This window comes from Lepisma saccharinum, chromosome 28 (genome assembly GCF_977018435.1).
Source record: "Lepisma saccharinum chromosome 28, izLepSacc3.1, whole genome shotgun sequence".
Taxonomy (NCBI): Eukaryota; Metazoa; Arthropoda; class Insecta; order Zygentoma; family Lepismatidae; genus Lepisma; species Lepisma saccharinum.
Genome location: NC_139256.1, coordinates 52,144,369 through 52,159,309, shown reverse-complemented (window position 1 = coordinate 52,159,309; position 14,941 = coordinate 52,144,369).

The window sequence follows — 14,941 nt, the reverse complement described above, 5'->3', positions numbered from 1 at the left end:
TCCAAGCATTAAAACAAATGCTAAATTTGTCAGTCGAGTATGTAAAAATTCAGGAATTGGAAGTCGACAAACCTTACACGATAACTTCCGGTTCAATCGTTTCTACCCAATATGGTCCCAAGGTGTGTCTGTTGCTCAACGGACAATACAGTCTATTTTTACCAGATCGATACGCTATCATGTTATTCGACGAGAAGCTAGCTATCTTAATCGAGAACAAAACTCGAATCGTGTACAAGAGGACAAAGGAACTTCTTGGTAAGAAAACAAAGCATGTAATAGAATTTGTGTAACGGGGCTACGCGGAGTATATATAAAATAACATCTATTGAAAAAAAAATCTCAGAACATTTATATATAAATAACGTACCGTGAAAAAATAACACATAGAGCATCAACATGAAGCCCAAGGGTGTCGTGTACCAGATACCATATTCGAATCTAAAAAATCTAGGTGCCCTCGATGGGTTACTTACCAAGAAACAACGTGAGAAGAAACGTTCTTGCTTGTCGAAAGGACACGGAATGAAATTGCTGCTCAGCACACCTCAATTGAAAAGATTGCAGCGTTCGCGGAAACAGCAAAAGATCGGAGGTTTCATATTCAGCATCCCGGCCATCCTGGCAGCATTGAGGGCCGTTGGAAGTTTGGCCGGCGGAAGTGCCGCCATCGCGAAAACCGTCATCGACTCGAAGAAGAACAAGGCCGAGTTGGAAGAACAGAAACGTCACAACCTGGCCATGGAGAAGAAAGGAGGAAAGGGCGTGATGAGAAAGTTTAAAAAAAAGAAACAGCAGCACTCAACAACCGAGACATTGAATCTCTGATCGAACCGTTACGAATCAAACACTTCAGAGGAGTTTTCATGTCCGACTCGTTACCTTCAACCGTCAAAAGAAGAGAATGTGGAGTAGTCAACTTGGACAATCAAAAAAATCCAGGCACGCATTGGATATGTTACCACAAAAACGATGACAATAACAAAGCATTCGTTTTCGATTCTTTCGGAGGTGTTCCACCTACAAATTTAGTCCATTACCTGAAAACGAACAAAACCTCTATATACTACAACGACGAACGCATTCAAGATTTCGGAGACGTGAACTGCGGTCATCTCTGCCTCTCCGTGCTCGCGTTTCTCTCTAAAATAAATAACCCTACGATCGAGGATTTCCAGAAAGCATTGTGGAACCTCAAACAGCATCACTAGGATGGGCGTGTTTCATCTCACGAGCGAATCTTCGATCTTGAAACTCACGCTGCACGACGACATCGTCTATCCTAAATCCGTGGCTCTGCGTGCATTCTACAGCATGTACCTCATACCCAATGTTACGCATCACAACAACAAAATTAGCGTCGGAAGCGAACACATCGTCGTCACGCCAGGACAATACAATCTTTCCACTTTGCAAGCTCAGTTACCCAAAGGCACGTACCTTTCTCAAAATTCGTTCACGCACAGAGTGGAAATCCTATCCGCGACGGAGACCGTGGACCTGGGCACCATGGGAGAACTTTTAGGTTTCGAGAACGACACCAAACTCGAAGCTGGTATCAAGCACGTGGCAACCAACATTCCTAAATTCTTGGCCATAGAGACTCTGAACGTACACTGTAACGTGGCGGAAGGCATGATCACGAAATCTTCGGACGGATTGTTAGGAAGTCACAAGCAGACGGGAATCATAGCCACTTTCAAACCAAGTTCCGAGTTCATGGAACCGATCATCTACACGCCCTCTTCGCCGATCTATTTTCCAGTATGTCGCAACCGCATAGACGACATAGAGTTGGTGGTAACGAACGAGAAAGGAGACGTGGTGGATTTCGCAGGTGCCACTACGACGGCCATCGTGGAGATCAACATATAATAAATAACCATACATGTAAAATGGAGCAAATCGAAAGTTACGAATTGCAATCTTTCCCTCCCAACCGTCGCACGTTCGCCAATCTGAACGAAGCGAACAGGGAGATCGAATACGACGTGGACGTAGGCGACGGGTTCATTCATCCTCACAGAGCGGACCTCTACCTTCAATTCGACGTGGTGAAGAAGGAAAGCGGAGACGCGTTTCCCGCAGCAGCAAACTTGATACTCGTGGACAACTTCGTGCCTTACCTGTTCTCGCAGGTGGAGGTGAGGAAAAACAACACCGTCATCGACAGAATAGATTATCAAGGCATCACGTCGACGGCAGTGGGAACGTTGAAATTATCCAAAACGGACGCAGCGTACTACCAGGCCGGGGGATTCGAAGCCGGGACCAAAATATCGACGAGAAGTCACACGGTGCTCTTTCCCATGCGTCTGCTGCCTGGTTTCTTCTCGGACTACAAGGAGATCATTTGGAAGGGAGGACTGAGGATCACGTTTCGAAGAGCGGCCAACGACAACAACGCACTGATGCGATACGCTTCTTTGGGTCCGGACGGCACCACGCCGATAGCCAACACTTTACCCGAAGCGGCGAAATGCGTCATCCGGAGCATGGAATTGAGAATGCCGGTGGTGGAATACGAAACGAACTACGCCCTCAAGTACAAAGCGGAGATCTTGAAAAGTCCGCAGGTGCCGATTCACTTTCACGTTTACCAGTGCGTGCAGAAGATGGCGTCGGGAAGTCACATGGAATTCGACGTGACGACGCAGTTCAACAACATACAGTTCGACATGCCAGATTTCGTCGTAGTGCTTTTTCAGACCGGGAGGGACAAGAATCAGGAAAAAGATTCCAGCAAGTTCGACGACTGCAAGATCAAGAACGTTTATCTGAAGAACGGGTGGAACGAAGTGTTCCCGCGCGAGAATTACAACCTCGACGTAACCAAAAACGATTACCTCAAACTTTACGAAGCGTTCTCGGCTTACAAACGCGTGACCGAGGGAAGCGTGGACATGTACTACACGCCCAGCGAATTCAAAGCACGGAGACCCATGACCGTCATCAACACATCTAAGAGAAAGAAGGTTGTGGTCAACGATCGAACCAACATCAAGGTCGTCTGCGAGTTCCACGATGCCTTGCCCGAGGATACCCTATGCAGTGTCATCCTGATTGCAGAGAAGTCCTTCGCCTACGACGTGAAGAACGAGAGGGTCACAGAGCAGTTTTAACAAGTTTTTAACATCTTTTCTTGCACAATAAGAAATTTTTTGTACTAGCACAATCAGTTACAATAGCACAATACGAATTTCACTAGTTCAGATCAGTTACAAATGTCAATTTTATTAGTTATCAGTTACAATATCTTTTTTTGCAGTATAGCACGAGAGACAAATCAGAAAATTTGCACAAAAAAAATTGTTGTTGTTTTTACACAAGAAAATTAACAATAAAATTCTTTCTATTTTTTATCGTTTCAGATGCTGTCGAAACATCAAAAACACATACACACACACTTAAAAAAAGCATGCAACTTTATTTGTAACACACACATATTCTCCATCTTCATCAAGAAAATATTATAATAAACATAATTATTTTTATCTATATCTCACAATAAAACTCTATATCCAAAAATATCACAACATCAAATAACACTAGAGTCGTTAGTACACGTTGCATGCATTACGGAAGTCCTCTGTAGAGTTTCATGGAAGTTTGAGAAAAAAAAACACGTGAAACTCTACAGAGGTGCGGTTGTAGATAACCGCAGCCGTTAGAAAACCTTTACTTTTTTGGCTGGGCACCACGCACCCTGGCGAGGTTATAGGGGCCAGGTATCCTAAAAAAACAACAATTATTATTATTTTGTTTGTTTGTTTGCGTCACAATACATACGCGCGCGCGCGCGTGTATGTGTGTGTGTGTGTGTGTGTGTGTGTGTGTGTGGCACATCGTTCCCCCCGAGAGAGAGAGGTTTACAAAGGTCACTATATACAAACATTGCCAGAGTTGGAAAATTACGATATGGCGCATTCGCTCATTACTGTTGCCAGCTATAGGTTTTTCTCTCTCTCTAGCCCTTGCCAAGTAAAAAAAAAGGTGTAGGTAGGAGTTGGCAACACTGCGAGAAAATGGAGCCCATGCCTTACAAGAAAAACCATTAAGGCGATCTTCACTTGATGATGTTGAACCCGTGCAGTGTTTCCATCCATCCATCTCTCTCTCTTTTACGGCAGTGCCGGCTCTCCTTGCCCAGTATATGTAGGTTGGCAAAAATTGCTTTATGCACTGTAAAGCAAACCTCAAGCAAAATTGCCAGCTCCTTGCTTTAGGTTAGGTTAGACCAAGAAAAAAAAAGCTGTAGGTAGGCTGTCGGTTGTTTAACTCTTCCCTCTCTCTCCCCCTTCTCTCTTTTTTTTGTAAAAGGCTATGGCAAAAATACCAGTAGGTTGGCAACCTTGCTTTATGCACTGTAAGGCAAGCCTCAAGCAAGGTTGCCAGCTTCTTGCTTTAGGTTGGGTTAGACAAAAAAAACCTTGGTGATTTTTTCGAGTAAGATGTTGGCTACACTGCGAGAAAATAGGGCTTATGCCTTACAAGAGCAAACCATCAAGGCGAGCCCCACCGAGCTTTACTTTCGGGCGCAGTGTTGGCAACACTGCGAGAAAAAATTGCCAGCTCCATGCTTTAGGTTAGGTTAGACCAAAAACCTTGGTGATTTTTTCGGGTAAGGAGGTGGCAACACTGCGCCATCAAGTGGAGATCATGCCTTACGAGAGAAATCCATTAAGGCGATCCCCACTTGATGACGCTCAACCCGTCCACCTGCACTACTGAAGGATTAGAGCAAGAATATCTAATAGCCGAAAAATAAAGGCGACTAGCCTGATTAAATTTAATGTCACGCAGTTAAGAAATCCAACGGTGGTTGAGAGGTACAGAAGTAAACTACAAGAGGGATTCGTCGGGATGAAACCGGCAGAAGTGGAAAATGTAGATGAGAGGTGGGATAGATATAAGCTGAGGATCAGTAATGTAGCAAAGGAAATACTTGAAACACAAAAGCCAGTAAAGAAAGAAACGTGGTTTGATGAGGAATGTCAAAATGTAACCAAAGAAAAGAATGATGTATATAAGAGGATGCAGCAAAGAAGTGCAACAAGGAGAGCTAGGGATGAATATCAAGAGAAAAGAAGGATTGAGAAGAAAGTCCATAGGAAAAAAAAGGGAATGGATGAAGCAAGAGATGAAGCAGTTGGAAAGCCTGCATGAGCAGAAGAATGTAAGACAGATGTATAAGCTGGTAAATAATACAAAAGAAGTTTTTAAACCAAGGACAACCGTCTGTAGAAATGAAACAGGCGATATAATTAGTGACAGTAGTGAAATTTTAGAAAGATGGAGAAGGCATTTTAATGATGTATTGAATGGCAGTGCAGATATGCTCGAAGAAGGGTTAAATGAAGAAGAGGAAGGAGAAGAGGGCATAGAAAGTCCAAAGTGAGATGAAGTATGGGAGGCAGTCAAGATATTGAAAAATAGTAAAGCACCTGGTATAGATAACTTGCAAGCAGAGCTGCTTAAGCATGGAGGCGAGAGTGTCATTAGAGGCTTGAAGGAAATAATAAACATAATCTGGAAAAAGGGACAGATGCCAAGTGAATGGAGGACTGGTATCATAGTACCTATCCACAAGAAAGGGGACATGATGGAATGTGCAAACTATCGTGGAATTACATTGTTGAACGTTGCATATAAAGTATTTGCAAGAATTATATATAAAAGACTACTACCATATGTAGAAAAGTGCATTGGACCATATCAATGTGGGTTCAGGCCAGGAAAATCTACAATTAACCAGATATTCACCTTAAGGCAAATACTGGAGAAAACTCTGGAGTTTGGGATAGGAACGCACCATCTATTTCTTGATTTTAAATCTGCATACGATAGTATAAACAGGACCCAACTATATCTGGCAATGAAAGATCTTGGAATTCCAATAGGATTAATAAGAATGGTGAGGATAACTATGGAGGGCTCCGATAGTAAGATAAGAGTAGGAGGACAACTCTCAGAACCTGTTGAAATAGAAAATGGACTAAGACAAGGCGATGAGCTGTCCTGTTTGTTGTTTAACATTGCCTTAGAGAAGGTTATACGGGAAGCTCGGGTGCAAATTAGGGGTATTATAAGTCAATCCAGATACTTGCATATGCAGATGATGTGGACATAGTAGGAAGATCTCTACATGCAGTACAAGAAGCATTTCTGGCCATAGAAAGGGAAGGAAAGAAGATGGGATTGGTGGTGAATGAAGGGAAGACTAAGTACATGGCAGCAGGCAAAGCACACGGATATAATCCATCACCGACAATAACAATGGCTAATTATACCTTTGATAGAGTGGATGCCTTTATCTACCTGGGTTCTGTTGTGACACATGAAAATGATTCACAGGAGGAAGTAAAGGCACGACTTATAGCAGCGAATAGGGCCTATTATGGACTACAGAGACATTTTAAGAGCACCATATTGTCCAGAAGAACTAAGTTAACACTTTACAAGACACTGATAAGACCTGTATTGATCTATGCTGCGGAAACTTGGACCAGTTCAAGGAAAGATGAACAGCTGGTAGAGACCTTTGAAAGAAAGATATTACGAAGAAAATTGGGACCAGTATGTGAGAATGGAAAATGGAGAAAGCGATTTAATAAGGAGCTCTACGACTTATATCAAGAACCAACAGTTATTGGTGTAATAAAGGCTGCTAGATTAAGATGGGCAGGTCATGTGATACGCATGAGTGATAGTGACCCTGCAAAGAGAGTGATGTTGGATAGCCCAGGTGGACAAAGGAAGCGAGGAAGGCCTAAATTAAGATGGGTGGATGGAGTGGATGAGGATGTTCGGAAGCTCCAGCATAGAAATTGGAAAGTTGTGGCAAAAGGTAGAGATAGATGGAGACAAATCACAGAGGAGGCCAAGGTTCATCAGTGGACTGTAGTGCCATAAGAAGAAGAAGAAAAATAGCCTGAAAGCAGTGTTGTTACACAATGGCAACCAAAAACCATCCATACCAGTCGCACATTCTGTTGAGATGAAGGAAACATATGACAGTATGTCTGTCTTGTTAAATATGCTTCAATATTATAAGTACTGCTGGCAGATTTGTATCGATTTAAAAGTCATTGCCATATTAATGGGACTCCAATAGGGGTTTACAAAGTATTGTTGTTTCCTTTGCTTGTGAGACAGTAGGGCTACAGAATCGCACTACACTGTGAAAAACTGGCGTCCGAGAGAAACCTATATACCAGGGCAACAAAATGTGAAGTATGCTCCATTAGTTAATTCTAACAACATATTGCTTCCTCCTTTGCATATCAAATTAGCCCTCATGAAGAATTTTGTAAAGGCCATGGACAAAGATGGAGATGGGTTTGATACCTCAGGAGCTTCTTCCCAAAACTAAGTGATGCTAAAGTGAAAGAGGGAATATTCGTTGGCCCCCAATTTCGGAAACTGTTGAGAGATCACAACTTTGATAGGAAGTTAAGTGTCAAACAACTAGCTGCCTGGAAGGCTTTTAGTGCAGTGGTGAATGGATTTCTGGGCAATACTAAAGCACCAAAGTATACTCAATTAGTTCTGGAACTCCTTGATTCTTATGCAAAGCTTGGATGTCGAATGTCGCTTAAAATCCACTTTCTCCACTCCCACCTGGATTTTTTTTCCAAAGAACTTAGGAGCCGTCAGTGATGAGAAAGGGGAACGATTCCATCAAGACATTCGCACAATGGAGCAGAGATATCAAGGTAAATGGGATCCTCACATGATGGGCGATTACTGCTGGTTCCTAGTTAGAGATAGTGATAAACATTACAAGAGCAGGAAATAAGGGTAAGTGCATCCATTGTGATAGCTGTATATTGTGTATATTACATATATACACATACACACATGTGTGTGTGTGTTTGTACCTTGATCTTTTTTACATCTTATTGATGATATTTACTCATACAAGTGTAATAACTGCATTCGTAACCTAGTTAAAAATACAAGTCACGTAATATATTTTCGTCGCCTTCACTATAATCCTCTTTACAAGTGTAACACAAAAACGTTACGTGTTACGACATTTTTACTATCATTTTCGTGTTCAGGAGGTTCGATTTAGTTAAACTGACCCTTTTTTTCCCATGTTGCAGAAAAAAAGTTTAAATTTGTTGACTAGTGTAATTAGCAGAGAAAAGACAAACAATAAGATAAAACTGAATAACAAACCCTTAGAACAAGTGACAAATTTCAAGTATCTTGGAGTAATTATAAATAGTCAAAGAAAAGAAGAGGAAGAAATAAGAGATAGAATCATGAAAACAGGAAAGCTATATCAAATGATAAACCAAGGATTTATGGCAAAAAAGAAATATCTACCCAAACAAAATTCACTGTATATAAAACAATTTATATACCAACACTTACATATAGCAGTGAAAATTGGACAATGACTGGAAAACGTCTGCAAAGTGTACAAACAATGGAATTGAGGTACCTTCGAAGAATAAGTGGGAAAACCAGGAAAGATCGGATAAGTAATCAAACCATTCGGCAATCTTTAAATGCTCAGCCACTACAAGAAACAGATGAACGTAATCAACTCAGATGGTTCTGCCATTTGAGCAGAAAGAGTGAGACGAGACTGCCAAAGCAGATATGGGAAGCACGTCCACAAGGAACAAGACCGAAAGGAAGACCAAGAAAGACATGGAATATGAGATTTTGGAGAAACGAAGCATAAGATGGAAAGAGGCACAGGAAAAGGCGATGGACAGAAACGTTTAGAGAACTCTCTGTAACCCCTCGACACCGGCAGGTAGAAGAGGACGCGACTAAGTAAGTAAGTAAAAAAAAAATATTTCGCTCCCTGTACAAACCCCATCTTACAACCGGCGGGCAACAAAACAAACCGTACTCCAAGAGCGGTAGGGTGGGCCCTTCAGACCTGTAGACCGCCTGGTCAGAAAAGCATCCTTGGGTATTGCTATTGTCTAGTCCTTCCAAAGTTTAGAAACAGTATGCCCAACATTTACCCAACTTTCATCTAAGTAAACAATTTTCCGTCCCTCTTTCCTAAATTGTCTTTTTTCTCGTAAATATGAATGTCGCCAAAGTATAATATCATCTTTTTCAATCAATAAAATCTTATTTCCTCGCTTTTGAATTCAAACCCCATTTCTTGCAGCAAACGATAGAAAGTCGAATATGTAAAATTTGACAAGTCTTTATTGTCGTTAACTTCCTTCATCACAGACTGAATTCTTGCGAGAACATTTTTTAAACAGAAATGCATGAAATTTGCCTCTTATGGTACTGCGAATTCAAATCATTATATTTCACTTCCCTGCTGGATTTGTATTTTAGTCAACTTACTCTAGTTTCCGGTGTGTAACGATTGAGCCTTTCCGACTTTCATTTTTTATTCTAAAGAATGTACGTGTACTGTCACCAGCCACCTTAGAATTTCACTAACAATGAACGATTGACTAGGTCCAGAGTAGGAAAAAAAAGAGAGTTCACAATCAGGAAGTGGTGCTTTTTTTGCAATCTTAACGGAAAATATCGTAAGGCAAACGCGAAAGTGGTGCGCTCGTGTACTTTTCTTAGTCTAACTTAACCTAAAGCAAGTTTGCCAGCTCCTTGCTTTAGGCTTGCCTTATGTAGTTCCAGTGCATAAAGCAATGTTGCCAACCTACTGGGCTATTGCCATAGCCTTTTACGATGGGGGTTTCTAGAAAAAAAAATGGGAGTTAGCCCACTTAGGACCACCAAACTTGGTATATATTACCTAAATCGACAAGGGTGGCATCTAGCAATAAATACCCATTAGGGTATTACTATTTTTATTTATCTCTAACCGTTCTCGAGATATGGTAAACTGACGAAGTTTCGTGGGTGGGCGATATTAATCGTAGCTCGCTCAAACTTGGTATGGGTATTCTCTTCTATCATAAAATGCTTCCCGGAAGTCAAAATCGCGGTCTGCTTTGTGTTATATCTTACCGTTTTCGAGATATGGTCCATTAAAGTTAAATTTTGAGGGTGGGCAACATGGTTCCCAGACAACATCATATACAGGTAGCTTATACCGTGTGCTTTTCGTTAAGCTTTTCTGATTTTAATCGTTTTTGCTCTATCTCTAACCGTTCTCGAGATATGGCCCACTGACGAAATTTCGAGGGTGTGCCATATTAATCGTAGCGCGCTCAAACTTGGTATGGGTATTCTCTACTGTCATATAATGCTTCTTTGAAGTCAGAATCGTAGTCTGTTTTGCTCTGTGTCTTACTATTTTCGAGATATTTAAGTTTTTTTATTGAAAATTTTCGGAGGAGGACAGTGGGCGCCATGCGTTAGCAAACAAAGGAACTATCTCGAGCTGGGTGGCGCTGTCAGCACAATCTACAAGGAAACAAAAAAACTAGTTGTTTTTGGTGGGTATAAAAAATCAAATAGGATCATACCTGGTATGTTGATTGTGTGTTAGGGAATATTGTAAGTGGTATTGTCATATATTAGAGCGCTCTTTTGTTAATTAACTTATAACTGCACACAGGCTGCCGTAATTAACATAAAATATCCCGCCCCTGTTTCTCCTAGCTTGAGCAATGTCAGTTTGGGTAGGATCATAGGGTGAAATGTGATTCTCATATGATAATATCTGGCTGACTAGCATATGCGATTACGAAGGACATGGCTGTGCATGTGACTTCTAGGATCAAGCCTATGAAATTGGGGTTCTAGTAAGTTGAAGCAAATGGGGGATATTTTGCAAAAATTTTCCTTAAACAATTAACTTTTTTTTGTTTCAGACATTAGATGGATTTTTTACAAATATATTAATAACAGATTTTGGTTCAAGTTGCTGTCGAGTATAAAATGAAATAACGATGCCTATGAACTTGTTTGGATTCAAGAAGCAGACTGTCATGGAAGCACCGAGTCAGGCTGCAACGCCAAGCTTCGACCTGTTTCCGTCCATGCTATCCAAACTGAGTGGCTTGTTGATTATTCACCTGAACAGCATTTGGACGAAATACGACGAGGACGTTGGCAAAACATTTTACGTCTTCAACAATAATTTAAATTTCTACAAGTTACCAATCAGCGGTAAACTTAAGCTAACTGTCAATCCAGAGAATGTAGGTGAAATCAAAGTTTCTTACGGCAAGAATATTTATCGCCTCAATCACGATAGGATGAACAATGTCACCATGTACGATGTATCTGCCGACGATTGCTTGTACGTGGAGTTGCTGGGTGATTACGACAAACTCATCCCGCTTTTAGTGGAGCTTCAAATAACCTATGCAATAATAAATAAATAACCATAGTAGCAGCAATGCCTAACGACATTTTCGGTCACACGAAACACGACGACCACGGCGACGAGCTTCTCATGCTCGACGTCAGGGTCAAGAAGCTGAGAAGCGACCTTCAGGCCCTGCAGTCCACGCTCAACTACAGCCTCCAGTCCGAGATAGCCAGCCTGCAGTCTCAGTGCCTGGACCCTGTACTCAAGATCGATGCAGAACTCAAATCGCTGTTGCAAAAATACACCGACTTGGCGTCGATAGACAACCTCGAGAACCTGGCGCTGAGCGTAGGCAAGCTCCAAAACGAACTTCTGAAGCTGCAGCAAACGCAGACCTCCGACGTGGAACAACTGAAGCAACACTTGCAGCACCAAACTTCCACCATCCAAACCGAGCTGCAAACCATCATCCAGAGCATAAAAACACAAGAAGACTACGATCGCGTCAATGCCAGCATTGCTAAATTGCGCGAACAGTTTCAATCTTTCTAAATCCCCATGTTGGAAGATATCAAGGCAGAGCTTCAAACGGATGCTTTGCACGCAGCCATCACCGACGTTCAAACTAAACTACAAACACTGGAAGACTTTATCAACAATCTACCTTCGTCCAGCGAACTGAATCATATTGCACGCAGCGTTGCCAACATCAAGCTCCAGCTCGAGACATACGAGGACTTTGGGAAACTGCAAGGTACCATAGATCACATCGAGGATGCACTTGCCGTCATCAAAAATGATCTAGCGAATGTTCACGAGGCACTTGAATCCAAACTGCCAGGTATCAGGGACACTTTGGCCAGTGTTCAACAACAAATTACCAAGCTGGAAAATCTAAACACCGAATCAGAGTTGTCGCATTTTCATCACTTGATTGACGACATACAGACTAAGCTGGATACACTTCAAAAATCCACTCCCACCCACGACGACATAACACAACTGCAGGAAGGGTAAGCGCGGCTGCAAAGGCATCGGAGTTGGATGCCGTGAAGAAAGCTCTGGAATTGCTTCAGAACACGGTGGCCACCCTGCCTACTTCGCTGGAACTGAAAAGCGTGAAGAGGACCCTGAACCGAATACTCTAATCGGACGACATTGAAAACATCCAATTCTTCTAATTGCTCTTCGACATATTTTCTGAGTCTATTCTCCAGGATTCTTGAATATATCTTCCCTGGCACACTGAGCAATGAGATTTCCCGATGGTTTCTGCATTCTCTATTATCCCCTTTCTTGAAGATTGGGATTATTACTGATATCTCCCATTCCTTCGGTACAGTTTTCTTTTCCCATATAACATTCAGTAGGTTCAAAACCAGTTGTTCTCCGGCATTTCCCATGTATTTAAGAATTTCTGGTGTTGAACCATCATGTCCACTAGCCTTACCTAACTTAATTTTCTTTCATGCTGCTTTTAATTCTTCTACTTTGATACCGTTTATTTCCTCTTCTTCATCCTCCATTTCTGTATCTTCTGTTCTTTCGTTTCCTGTTTGAACCTCCGTCCTGTTAGTTTGTGTTTCATCCTTCAGCAATTCTTCAAAGTTCCATCTTTGCATGATTTCTTCTGGTTTTGTTCCTAGTTTACCATCTTTTCCTTTCATGTATTTTAATGGGCTTTCTTTATCTTTTCTCATGGTCTTGAAAACTTTGTAGAAGAGTTTTTGATTTTCTCGGCTGTTCTCTTCCATACTTTCCCCAAATTTTCTCCACGAGTTCTTTTTAGCCTCTAACACTTTCTTTTTAACTATATCCCTTTGCCTTCTATACTCTTCGAAGCTTTCTAAATCATTAACTGATAGGTACTTTTTCCACAGTATTTTCTTGTGCGTGACTTCTTCTTTCAGCTCATCTGTCCACCATGCCGCTCTTTTAATTTTGTTTCCAATGTATGTTGTATCGCAGCTTTCATCTGCCGACTTTAGCAAAATCTTCTTAAATTCGTCCCACAACTTATCTACCTCTCTTTCTTCCTTTTCATGTTTCTCTTGTATCCTTGCTGATATTTTTCTTTAACATTTGTATATTTTAATTTGTATGCCTTTATTCTTATTTTGTTTTGTTTTTCCTGTCTTATTTTCCCTTTAGTTTTTAGCACTCTACTTCTTTGTACTACTCTTTCCATTATTAATAGTTTATGGTCACTCACATAGTTTAATTTTTTATATATTATTCTCTAATATTATAATTTTTCTATCACTCTTTCGTTTTTACATCATAAATATATGATTTCTCCACAATTAAAATTGCGCTGCATTTTGTATTTACAGGTAGAGTTTCATGAAATTCGCAGATCAATATTATATTAGTTCCATCATTTATAACTACCAATTTTCTTTTTGATGCATTTATTAAAAACATTGGTCTGTGAATTATGAACTCATCTGGATTATAATACATGTGTATGTTACCTTCAGTTACTCTTTTAAATGCACCATATGCTTGATATAATTTTATATAATCTTGTTCTGTAATGTTTAAATTGTAATTTTCACGAAGAAATACTTCATTTCTGCCATTCTTCAGATACACATTTTTAACTTTATCATTATCAAACTGGCAGCTATCCTTTTCCTGATTGTCATCTCTCCCTGTTTGAAACAGCACAGCTACGAACAATGGCATGTCATATTGCAAAGATTGGAACTGATTAGAAGGTCATATTAAAAACAATTTACCTTCCACAGGTTTCTGAATGCATTGATAAGTATAAAATTGTATCGGAATTTGGGGATTTTTCAAAATTTTGGCTTTGTATTTGAGAGCATAATTCGATTCATATTCAACTATAGGCATTCGCAACTTCATAGAATGGGTCATACATTTCGAAGCTTCGGGTAAACTAGCCTCATTAGTTGTTTCATCTGCATTTAAAGCTTTATATCTCATGGTGGCATTATGATCATTGTGTTCTCTGCGAACTATGACACTCAAACCACTTTTCCACATAATTTCTTTATAATCAGAGAAAAATCCAAACAGCAATCTCATGGGGAACAGTACTGTGTGACTTTTTGCTTGAATTTTTCTTCCAGCTTCGAACATACCAACTCTGTAATATGCACTCTCTGATTTAGACAGCTTCAATGTCCCCACTGTAGTGGATGTAATTCCAGGACAATCAATCCTGTCAATCACTGTACCATGCTTTTTTTAAATTCAATTTGAGAAAATAAGAATGGAACAAAATTATCTATAAGTTTTACATTAGCCCCAGGGAGAGGATATTCTTCACCATTACTTTGTTTTACAATATCAAATTTTATATAGAGATCAGATCTATGTGGATGAATAAATCCGTCCCCCACCGTAATGTCATACTGTATCTCTTTGTTGGGCTGATTCAAATTTGCAAATGTCCTCCTGTTTGGATGGAAGGACTTTAGTTCATAACTCTCAATATTTTCCATCTTGGTATTTATTTATATATTTTAAATATTAATTTCTATTATCGCAGTGCTATTAGCACCGTCAAAATCGGTGATTTTATTTTTCGTATTCGTAATTGCTTTTCTATGTGATTAAATTTCTCAAAAACACAGGAAAATTGACTGGTGGGATTGGGGAATAGAATTCCGAATTCGGTTTAAATGTAGCAATAATACCTGTCTCCTTGTGGCTACTAATCGCAATTTCTTCTGCTTTGATAATCATACCTTTGGCAAT